Here is an 11,038-nt window from a genome sequence, read left to right as displayed (position 1 = left end):
TATATCGATGCAGCAGCAAGGGACGTTCGTTCCAGACAGAGAGAACGACGAGCTCATAATGGCCCTCGGGAATCCTGAGCACCCTGGACGGACACGAGGCACGCCAGGCTCCGTTCCGTGGAAGGCAGGTTTTCCGGACGCAGGCGGTTACAAATGCCAGGAGAGGAGGAAAAAAGTGGAGCAGACCCAAATTCAGAAGCTGCACGAAAGGGTTCAAGCGCTAGAGGAACGAGACGTAGCTCGCAGCAAGCAACCTGCCGAAACTACCCCCGAAGCTACCCCGCCATCTCAGTAGAGAAGCAGCGTGGCTTCCACCGAGCTGCTTCCGCCGGAGCATGTCTTGACGGATCCTACTAGCTACCCCGTGGATGCTATCACGGAGTCTCAACATTGCCACCTTATGACGCAATGGCAGAATTTCAAAGTCAAGGCGGCTGTCGGCTCTGTTCGACCTCCTGAACCCGGCGCAACTTTTCACTATCGTCCGATTCCAGAAGGATATGCTAGGGTGACGGTGGACGAAATAACTGAGGGATTTGAGGACCTCCAGCTTGACCACCCTACCGGTGAAGGGGAGACTCGGCTGGGTTCTGCTCTGAAGACTCCATGCCTATGGCGGAAGGAGCTCATCAACCTTCCGAACTGGACGCCTCCGCCTCCTCCTCCTCCTCCTCCGGCGAGTAAGGGCACTCCGCCTCCTCCTCCGCCTCCTCCTCCGGCGAGTGATCAAGGCACTCAGCCTCCTTCTCCGGCGCGTGGCGGCACTCCGCCTCCTCCTCCGCCGAGTGATCAGGGCACTCAGCCTCCTTCTCCGGCGCGTGGCGGCACTCCGCCTCCTTCTCCGCCTGCGCCGGCGCGCCCGAGCAGCCAGCCTGCTCCTTCTCCGCCTCGTCAGCAAGGGCGGAAGAGACCCGCCGCCGCTCCGGCTGCTCCGGCGCGTCGTAGTCCTTCTCCTCCGCCTCGTAAGCAAGGAAAGAAGACAGCCGCAGCCGCTCCGTCTGCTCTGCCGGCGTCTAGCAGTACAGCCAGAGGCGGGAGGCAATACAGATTCGGTCCTTCTCTGAAGACTCCAGAGAAGTTACCATACGAGAGGACCGAGGAGGAAACCACGAAGATCGTGCGAGCCGAAGTGACGAACTTCTTTGAAGGGGTGAAAGCAAAGAAACATCCACCTCCTGAGGAGGAGGTAGATTCGGTGAAAGCGAAGCGCACTCTGGCTGCCCTGACAAAACCACCAAAGTCTCCGCCGAAAGGCAACTATGAGCGCATTATTGCAAAGACATTTGTCGAAGCGGAGCGGTCGGGAAGTACTGTCAGTGATCAAAGGTTAAAAGAACGACGAGCTGGGAAAAAAATTGCCCAGCTCGGCGAACAAGCGAACCAATCGTGCCCCCCGCTCAAAGTGTCTAGCGACATCGTCGCTAATGATCCGAGGATGGTGCCCGGTTATAGCAATCTTGGAGATTACCTGCCCGACGATGTACATTATGATTTCTTGGAGGTGGACGAACACAAATACCATTACGGGAAGCCTCTCGTCAAAGATGAAAGATCTCTAACAACGATGATGCGAAGATTACATGATTGGTACATGAAAACCTGCAGAGAGAGTCTGGGGGAGGAATACTTGACGCTGAGAGTTAAAGAGGAGCATGACCTCGTTGGAATTGAAATGTTGAATGTTCCATTTGAGGAGTTCTTCCAGTTTTTCAATCAAAATGCCCTCGATAAATCAACGATCACTTGCTACTGTCTGTAAGTAGTACTACTTCTGTCATTAAGTCTCTCTATATAGGTCAGCTCTTTCATTGCATGTATTTATAATTATCCTCACTATATTATGCAGATTGAAGATCGCCGAATTGAAGAAAAGACAAATCGGTGATATTGGATTCATTAACACAAATCTCATAGATGCAACTGAGGTTAAATATCATGCCGAAAATACCGAGGCCAACTTGCTATGATCGTTGGTAATAAATAAAAACAAAGATATAATACTCTTTCCTTACAACTTCAAGTGAGTGTTACTGTCTTGTGCATATTCGGTTTCCCTTATTAGTCCAGGTTATAGTAATGTAATTGATGACTTATGCATGTGTGCGCAGCTTCCACTATATTCTCCTAGAGATTAAGCTTGAGCAGGGACTAGTAACCGTCTTAGACTCGAGACGAAAAGATCCCCAGGACTATGCGGACATGACTCAAATGCTCGAGAAGTAAGTTAAATCGATCATTATCCACCATATCAGCAACTTTGTTCATTTCCTGATATCAAGTAATTGTTTTCTTTGTCTGGCAGGGTTTGGAGAAAATTCATCAAAAAAGCTCCGGGACTGCCGAAGAAGCTGCAATTTAGACACCCGAAAGTAAGTACTATAGTAGCATGTTCCACGCATCTCCTAGTGATTCAAGCGCTAGTTTCATCAATACCATTTAGCATGCTTGCTTATCAGTTTGATGGACTTCTATTTCTTGTAAAGTGGTTGTGGCAGGAACAAGAGAATGATTTCTGTGGATACTACGTTTGCGAGTCCATCCGCTACACGACCTGTGAGCGGGGCTACTCTGACGAACAATATGAAGTGCTTAAGCAATAATATTCACAATTTTATTTTATTACCATCATTTGTGTTGAGTTTCATTTATTCATATATATATATATATATATATGTATGTATGTATGTGTATATATATATATATATATATATATATATATATATATATATATATATTGACCCCTTCTTCAAATTAGATCTTTCAGATGCGGGATGAACTCCTACCACCAGATCGTATTCGAGCAATTCAAGAGGAATTGACGGCATTCTTCCTTGACCACATGATCGCTGAAAACGGAGAATACTATGTGGACCCTGTGTACATATATAATTAGGAGATTATATTGTAAGAGGTAATTATTGTATATATGTAGCCGGTAGTGTCGGATAGACATATGAGAACTTGTTGTTCGACCAATCTCTCGGAGAAGGAGAGGTGGTCGATATCACTTCTCTTTGTATGCATATATATGTTCATGACGATCTTCTGTTTCCTTCATTTGCTTACTAGCTAGCGTGTCTAGTCCTCTCTATACGTATATAGTACGTAGCGTCGACCAAGCACGGAGATAAGAGAGGACACTTCTCTCTATTAATTAGCTAGCTAACACAATATATGAAACACCTAAATTAACCCCCCAAAACCCCGACCCCCCCTTCAAAAAAAAAACAAAAACCACAGCCCCTGAAATGCTGACGCGTGAATGCCTATTGGTTCCGGTTAGTGCCACCAACCGGGACCAAAGCCCTCCTGCCTGGGCTCGCCGCACCGGCCACGTGGAGGCCCATCTGTCCCGGTTCGTGTAAGAACCGGGACTAAAGGGCTAGGGCATTAGTAACGACCCTTTAGTCCTGGTTCAACAACCGGGACAAAAGGCCCTTACCAACCGGGACAGATGACCCTTTTTCTACTAGTGCCCCCCCCCCCCCCCCCCCCTTTCGGTATCTAACCATGCAACTGAATCTTTGAATATGTGCCTTGTTCCGCATAAGCTTTATTCATTTGAAATGTCTTCTTGTAGGCAAGGACATGTTTTAGATTTGCTACCGATTGTCTCTGGAACTGTTGTGTGTTCACCGGGGATTAGAATAGGGTATGAATGTGACCTTTCATCTATTTTCGTGATGCTTCCTGGTGTCTAGGCATCATCCTGTGCCCTACTTTATTTGTAATTTGTTTTTTGGTTGGATTTCCTGAAGTTACCGCAGAAACAGTTTGTAGCGCAGTTGCCCCTACGAACAAAGATGTGTGTTGCAGCTCACCATTGCTGCCAAGAACTTAAGACAGGCGAACATAAAAACAATAATTTAACAAGAGTTTGTAGTTGCTGTTTCTAGATGGCTTTTGTAGGTTTAAATTACATATTTTCTGCTGGGGAAGGTGTTTTACTTTTACATGCATAGATGCATGTGTTGATTGGATCATAGTATGAAACAGAGCTGTTGAGAATGAACATGGTCAGGGGGATGTAAGGCCAGAGTAAGCTGAGGATTCGGAGTAGTGGTTGGGATATGGACCAGATGGATAGTGGTTCAAGGGTCAACTGAACCGAAGTGCAATGTGTTCTTCTGAAGCTCTCTCTTTCCTTTTGGAAACTGTTACCTCTGATTTTCTGAATGAATGCTCCAAGATTGCGGCGGCCCGGTCACCGGGCACACCTTCTGACATTCGTGCTGTTGGCAGACGGCAGTGACCCTTGCCACAGTATAAAACACCAGTGAAAACCGTTCTGTTATTTCAGCGGTTCCACTCTACTTTTTGTACCTGGTGCAGAACCTCCACTTGGCAGGGTTGCAACGCCCTCACTGCTGCAAATGAGGGATCCTCAAGATCATCTAAACAAAGGATGCGTCGGGTGCTAGCAAAGACAAGGCCGACGCACAAGAAGAAAGTGAAGACCATGCTGATGCTTGTGGCTTGGCATATATCGATGGAGAGAAACAGTCGCTCTTTCAGACAACAAAGTTACTCAAACTAGTGGTGTCATTGCAGCAATTCGGCGTGACATGGACTCCTCGAGGATGAGGAGTGGATTATTTTTGTTTTGGTGAAATGACACCAGACTCTTGTAAACCATCATGATCAGTTTGAAACCCGACGCTGAGTAATCGATTATTTGCGCCACTCTTGTAAACCACCATTCCACTAAAAAAAAATAATGCCTTTGAAACCCGATGCATAATCTAGTTCTAGGTCTATTTTGTGCGAGTCTTGTTGAGTATATCACGTGCTCACCCTTGCTATAGCCACAACTGCAGAGAACGACTACTATAGGTTTATTGATGGACGACGTTAGTTGGTTATCCCACAGACAACGGTTTGGGTGGGACATGGACGACATTTGATTCTGTTCAAGCCTTCTTAAAGCAATTTGCTAAGGCCTATTCACTTTTGTTGTATGAGTCGTATCTTCGTCGAAAGACCTAGGTCGTACATTAAATTTGACTCTTTGTTGTATATGTAATTGATATTGTTGCGAATTATTTTGTTATCTCTGTTATGATACCAACCATCATGCCACACGACGTGCACTTTTTCAACAGGTACATTATGTGAAGCTAGACACCTTACGATCGATATTATGCGGAGGCTAGCAGAGGATGCTAGATCTGCATAGTATCAATCCCAAGGTGCTACACTTTTATGCCCCAAAAAATTGAAATGCATGTTTGGGTGGGGGTGGAGGAAGGGATTGCGAGCTGAATGCCTCATTGCAGAGGTGGCGAGCTTGGGTTGATGAGGCAGAGAAATGAAGATAAGTGTGAGACACGATTGGTGTTGAGTCATTAGAATAGGTGTGAGACACAAATGTAAAGCAAGATATGCTAGGAAAAAATCTAAAAAGTAAGCCAACAAGTATACAAAGAAAGCAAGGTGTGGGAAAGGATAAACCACAAGTGAGTCAATGATGCAGATTTTATCCTCAACTTCACTCTTCGCCAAGGAAGAGTGAATCTCCGTTGAAGCGGTGACGGAGCCAAGGCTTCCGGAACTCCATGAAAGGCTCACACTACTAGGGAAAACCCTAATAGTAGCGCGGGTTTAATGCCCACTAGTAGCGCGGGACACCGCGCTACTAGTAAGGCGCTACAGCTATTCCTTAGCAGTAGCGCGTGCTACACCCGCTGCTGCTAAGACATATAGCCGCAGCGTTTGTTCACTCCCGCGCTACTGCTAATGTAGCTAGTAGTAGCGTGTTTACTCTCCATCGCTTAGTATTCTTTTTCTCATTTTTTTAGTTTGTAGTGTATTTATACGCCGTTATACAAATTTTGGTACAATACCAATTATGAGGTTGTTATATCAATATGTCCATAACAGTGTGTCAAATGAAGGTGGATTAGGTTCAAGTGGAGGCAACATGTGGTGCATGTCAAAAGTATACTACTAATCCAAACTTGATCTAGTTTGGACTAGTAGTACTTTCGATGTGCACCACATGTTGCCTCCACTTAAATCTAATCCGCCAACACAAGCTATTTAATCATCATAATAGTCATTACCACCAACAGTAGCTATTTAATCATCATAGTCATAGTGTAGCACACATCATCATCTTCAAACTCATTCTAGCTAGCTAATCACCACCAACACTAGCTGCGGTAGCTATCTAATCACCACCAACACTAGCTAATAATAATCATCATAGTCATTACCACCAACACTAACTATTTAATCATCATAACTCATTTCTAGCTAGCTAATCACTCCTGTTGCTTTCTCTCAGGTAAAATAACATAAAACATGTGTAGCACTCCTGCTTCATCAAGTTGGAGCATGCAGATGAACCTGTCTCCTAATCGTGGGTTGCGCTTCTGATTGCTGCCCCCTAGTACTTCTCTACGATCGTTCACAATTTTGCTCCAGTCTTTCACTATTAAGCATTCCTCGCTATTAGAAATCCTGAATGCACTAAAGTGCACTGTAGGATATCTTGGCCGTAAGCTAACAATTCTCATGGGACCTTTAGTCTCGATCCAATGAGACACAACATTCATCGGGGGTCCCTGTTGAAGAACATTGTATAGTAACATACTTAGCAATGAAGTTTAGCTTAAAAAATAATGTATGCAAAAGATGCACTGAGGATAAATAGTAAAAATCTTACCATCTTTCTTAAATAGATGTTACCGTAGTTCAGTACGAACACTATTGGTCGCACGTTTTGAGTATTAAGATTTTTAAGTCCAAGAAAATAATTTGTCTTGACAGTATGAAGATCCTCAAGCCATGAAACATAATGACCTATCTTCTCGCAGTTTAGTTCAGCCCCGAGACAGTGGACGGTCATGTCTACCAAGCGCCGGACATGTTTGCTTGAATGGAAATAAGCTGTCAATAGAAATTAGTTGTCAACTATTTTTGAATAAACAATATCGAAGACATAAATATGGTTGAGAAACTCACATAATGATATAACTGGAGGCGTCTGCACATCGACCCAGATGTCTCTATTACCTTCAATATCATCTTCGGGACGAATATCAAAGGTGATAAACATATAAGGCTCAAATGCATAAGCCTTGCATAGTGCTTGCCAAGTTTTGCATTCAAAATAGGTGTAGGTGTCTGCGTTGTATAATTTTGAGTGGAAAGTATAACCATGCTCGGTCTTCAAGTTAACTCTCTTTACCTCCATAGTAGTTTTCATAGGACTGAAACCTATCTTATCCAAGACAAAAACTCTTGCATGGCAGGGGATACGCTAGTAGAATAGTAAAAGATTTAAATTATAAGTTGAAGCAAATGAAGCAGATGTCATGCTTAATTACGAAAAAAGACTTGTCGTTGTGACTTACTGTATCCACTTCGAAGTTCTCGTCCAGCTTGATGCTGAAGCGTCTATCATCATCTAGGAAGATTCTGTCGCACAGGCCGCGCTCGTCTTCGCAGTATTCGCAAATACCGAAATCCTTTTCGTCGTCAGACATTTCCTATGTTCATAGTTGAAACATTAATTGAAAATCGATCGAAGGCAACTACCAAGATACTCAACACACAAATCCGGGGCACTCGATATTTCCTATATATTTGGCACAAGTCACGCCAAAATTCATGGAAAAATCCGGCATGACCTTTGCTAAAATAGGACATATCGAGCGCCTGAAATTTGCCGGAACGGAAATGACTCAAAACTCCGGCAAAACATAGGCCACTCGGAGGTATAACCTGCAAACATGATCGGCCACTTGGGCAAGCACATATCCTATTTGAGCAACACAAGATATACATTTCAAAATATCTTATAGGACTCATATTGACATGAGCATTCAATAAGCAAAACCAAATCGTAAAATAAATAAGTATTCAAATTAGCATGCATTCAATAAGCAAAAGTAAATCATCTCATGTGTCTGTACACCGTCAAATATTATCACTAATACATCCCGAATAGTATCATACATATAACATCACTAATATAACTAAAACCCTAACGCACGACGGGTATCGGCGCGTACGGTGGACACCCAAAGAGAAGGAACCATCGCAGGATCATAGCTCCAGTGATATCCCTGGAGAACCTGCCAGTTATTGGAGAACCTGTGCTCCAACGCAAACAAGTAGCGGCGGACGTGCGCGTTCTCCTCCCTGACACGGTGATGTACCACCTCCGCGGGGTCCTCGAGCCTCTAGACCATCACTAGCCCACGCGACCGCCACCAAAAAAGCTTCGGGTCGACGACGGGCTGACTCCTCACCAAGCTGCGCCCCCCGGTAGGTAGCGCCTCCCAGTACCAGCCCGGCGGAGCCCAGTTCCGGACATGGCCCATCTGGTCAAGCAGGTGTCCTCCGCCGAGCCGACGACGACGAGGATGCAGGATAGGCATCGTCGACGTCGATGCGAGAATAATTGCTTTAACTAAAAAAATACCAACAAACGTGACATGTTCAACTAGTTCTATTAATTCAACTAGTTCTTACTAAAAATAAACTTATTATAAATAAAAATAAACTAGTACCTAATCAGTACCTAGTTCTTACTAACTAATTAGTACCTAGGAACTACTGCCCTAATTACCATCTAATTTGATGAACCTATGGGTGGAAAGTGGTAGCGAATATTCCAATTATCCAACTTAAAAGTAAAATAAGTGGTCAAATTTTACTCATTTTATTATGCATTACAATAGTGTTTATTCATCATCTAAGATAACATCATCTAAGAAAACATCCGAGCCGCATCCATATCCGATAACATCCGCATCTGATTCGTTTCCACCCATAGATGAACCCTAACTAATTTGATGCAACTAAAATTTGAAGAACCCTAGGCAGAGGTAGGGGAGGGGCAGGAGCAGGTGTGCTCACCTCGGGTGCCTGCGGCGAGGGAGGGGCAGGCGGCGTCGGGGTCGGGGCTCGGGCGCGCGGCGGAGGGCGGCGTCGAGGTCGGAGTCGGGGGCGGCGTCGAGGTCGGGGGCGGCGTCGAATCCGGGGTCGGGGGCGGCGTCGAGGGTGTACGGCGGGCGGCGGCGGTGGTGAGATTGAGGGTGGCGCCGGGCGGCGGCGTTGAGGGCAGGCTCGGGCTCGGGCGGCAGCGACGGAGGAGTTAGGGGAACAGGGGGAGAGGGGGGGGGAAGCAGGACTTAGTAAAATTTGGAGGTGGTTAAGTCGAACTAGCAGTAGCGCTGTTTCGAAAATGCGTTATAGCTAAATTAGCTATAGCGCATTTTAGCCAAACACGCTACTACTATAGGAAGCAGTTATTTCTTTTGCTTATCCTTACATTTTCTTTTTTTTCATTTCTCTGTTTCCTACTTCTTTCACTTTCATTTACTTTTCTATTTTTTCATTTTTTTTCTTTCTTAGCAGTAGCGCTCTACGCAGGAAACACGCTGCAACAACGACCATAGTGGTAGCGCGCTTTGGCGGAACCGCTACTACTATTCCTAGCCTACCACCAACACGGTTGGATTTATAGTGGTAGCGCTGTTCGCTGCACATGCGCTACTGCTATAGTTGTAGCTATAGCGCGCTTTCCAGGAACGCGCTACTACAAAGTAGCAGTAGCGCCATATTTTAACCAGCGCTACTGCTATACCTCTGTGTATAGGCTTTTCCCTAGTAGTGTCATCATACTCTCCTCGAGTCATCCCAATAGACGAGCCTCGAATCACTTGGGGGTCGGTCTTGAAGGTGACCACCACACTTTTACATATTTCTCTGGAGCACGCCACAAGCAAGGAAACATCAAAGGAACCTCTAACCATCTAGGAGCCCAAGCTCCAAGAGTAACAAGTTGGTGAAGATGAACGAGTAGGGGGGAACACAAATTGGTTTGGTAGGAATGTAGATCTGGTGAATCTCCTCCAATTCCAAAAGAATCGGAATGTTTGGGGTGGATGGGGACGGATATCTCAAGCTTCTTAGATTTGGCAATGGTGGAGAAAAGCTTGAGGACGATTATATTTCGAGGTGAAAGAAAGGTGGGTATAAATACCCCCAAGAGGTGAGATAGTCGTTGCCCAGCCGACCCCTTCGGGTACCCGGACCAACCAGAGAAGCACGGCCTACCTCAGGCACCCCACGGTCCAGGACCCCGAGCACCCGGACAGATCAGCTGTAGAGCACAAAGAGGGGTCGGGCACCCGATCGAGGGTCCAGGACCACGGGAACCCGGGCACACCCAAGAGAAAACATCACCTCCGGGCACCTGGCGGTCCAGGAACCCAGGCACCTGGTGGTCCAGGACCCCAGGCACCTGGACAATGCCGAGACTTAACTCACATTCTCTCGTGCTTCCGGGCACCCGGAGAAAGAGGACTCTGTGCACTAGGACCTCTGGTTGGGATTATATCAACTTTGGAAGAACCCTTTCGAAAGGCATGGAATGTTTTAGAAAATAATGTGTATGGAATTTTTTCAAGTTCCCCAACTCGCTAACCTTCATAACCCCTCTTGATTGTACGGTTTCTCCTCTAGCTAAAAAACAACCGAAAAACATTCCGAGCCACCGAAGAACACCGGCTTTTGCTTTTTTTGAAGGGCGGGGGGGGGGGGGGGGGGGGGGCACCGAAGTCCGTTGACCATAGAGAGATACCAATGTCCTGAGATAAACTTGACAACCGACGTTAGTTCTCACTAATCCTATTATAATCAACACCAAAATAGTAATTGAGTGACAATGCACTTTTCAGTTTGTGTGCGATGCAGGAACACTCTACCTATGTAAATTTCATGGAGTTTGTCAGTTTTCTAGTGAAGACGAGTCAGTGGTTTGCCAAGGGGTTGAGCAACGGGGAAGTGCCTTCTTCCCGCAGATCTTGCAACCCAATAGTGGTTGTTCGATTTTCTCCCGCGTGCCAACAATCATGAAGCTACAGTCATGGTTGTCACTGTATGGCATATTTCGGATGCACAAAATTCTGCGAGAAATAATAGTGAGGCTCCTCGACCGCGCTGCATATTAAAGCTTATACCGACCTCAATTTTCTGCATCTTTAAAAATCTGCACCTGAGACTAGGCATGAAACCACTATTT

This window comes from Aegilops tauschii, chromosome 3 (genome assembly GCF_002575655.3).
Source record: "Aegilops tauschii subsp. strangulata cultivar AL8/78 chromosome 3, Aet v6.0, whole genome shotgun sequence".
Taxonomy (NCBI): Eukaryota; Viridiplantae; Streptophyta; class Magnoliopsida; order Poales; family Poaceae; genus Aegilops; species Aegilops tauschii.
The sequence above is the reverse complement of the archived record's forward strand: the minus strand, read 5'-3'. Positions refer to the sequence as shown.